Genomic DNA, 1,490 nt, shown 5'->3' with positions numbered 1-1,490 from the left:
GCCCTTTCAGCCGTGGGGGCGTTATAATGTGACGGTCAATCCCACTATTCGTTGGTAAAAGAGTAGCCCAAGAGTTGGCGGCGGGTGATGATGACTAGCTGCCTTCCCTCTAGTCTTACACTGCTAAATTATGGACGGCTAGCGCAGATAGCCCTCGTGTAGCTTTGCGCGAAATTAAAAAAACAAGACCGTGTGCAGGAATTTAACGTTTTGACCGCTACTGGGAGTGTGTGGGGGATGGGAGAGAAGGAACAGTCAGACACACATTATATACACGCACGCACACACACACACACACATATATAAATCACATCAACAACAACAACGCTCGCATCTACATTGATATAGACAGCATTACACTCACTAGAAGTCCCTGAGCATAAAGTTATTTGGAGGGGAGGGGGCTCCTTACCCCTCCCTCTTAGCACGCCCCCGAGTATAACGGAATTTAAAAAATAGCAGTTATGATAAATATATCGAACATCAATCAAACCAAAAACTGTACCAGTAGACGTTCAATTGTCTTTACTAAAAATAAAAAAGAGGATATTGTGGGTGGGTGGGAGGATTAGGTTAACAATAATTGTTAAATGTTGCGATTAGCCAATGAAATTTGAACATCTCTTTCTTTCCCGTTTGTCAATATTATGAGATTCGAAAATTCGGTTTGTTTGTTTGTTTGTAGTTAAGCACAAAGCTACACAAAGAGCCATCTGTGCTCTGCTCAACACGGGTATCGAAACCCCGGTTTTTAGCGTTGTAAGTCCGCAGACATACGGCTGTGCCACTGGTGGTGGTGGGGGCTTGAAATGAGGACTCCTGGGGACATTGTCACTCGTATGCGGAATTTTATAAATAATTAAGTGAATAATTACTTTACAAACACACGCCGCTCACGCACGCATGCGCAGAACTCTAATCCAAACAGCGTGGGTTGTTGTTTCACAGGTAGGCAGAAGCAATAATTATGCAAATTTCTCAACGTCTGAATATGGGGTAAAACGTAAGATGAGCGAGGAAGCCTTGCAACTGTCTCCAGTTAAACGTTTTGTTACGTTGTAATGAAGTGCTCTAACAACGTTCTGTTAGTCCAAGTTTAAAACTATGTACTTTACGAGGCACGATTCTCAATACCGAGTTGAGCGTTATGGCTTGGCTCGTAAGACTACAAATCAAAAAATAGTAGACCGTTTTCTCTTTTACACTTTTCTTCGTAGTTCATGTTGCCGTCTCGTCTCAACAAACAACACTATAGATAAATTAAAGATACTACCACAGGAGAACGATATTTTGTCGCTCTAAATCAATTTAAAAGCCTATCGAATGAGGACTTGTGTTATCGCAGTATATTAGGCTTAAATAATAGTCGCCCCCCCCCCTCCCCAGTGGCACAGCGGTATGTCTCCGGACTGACAACGCTAGAATCCGGGATTCGATACCCGTGGTAGGCAGAGCACAGATAGCCCATTGTGTAGCTTTGTGCTGAATTA

The sequence above is a fragment of the Limulus polyphemus genome, unplaced genomic scaffold (genome assembly GCF_000517525.1).
Source record: "Limulus polyphemus unplaced genomic scaffold, Limulus_polyphemus-2.1.2 Scaffold7487, whole genome shotgun sequence".
Taxonomy (NCBI): Eukaryota; Metazoa; Arthropoda; class Merostomata; order Xiphosura; family Limulidae; genus Limulus; species Limulus polyphemus.
Note: the sequence above shows the minus strand (reverse complement) of the source record.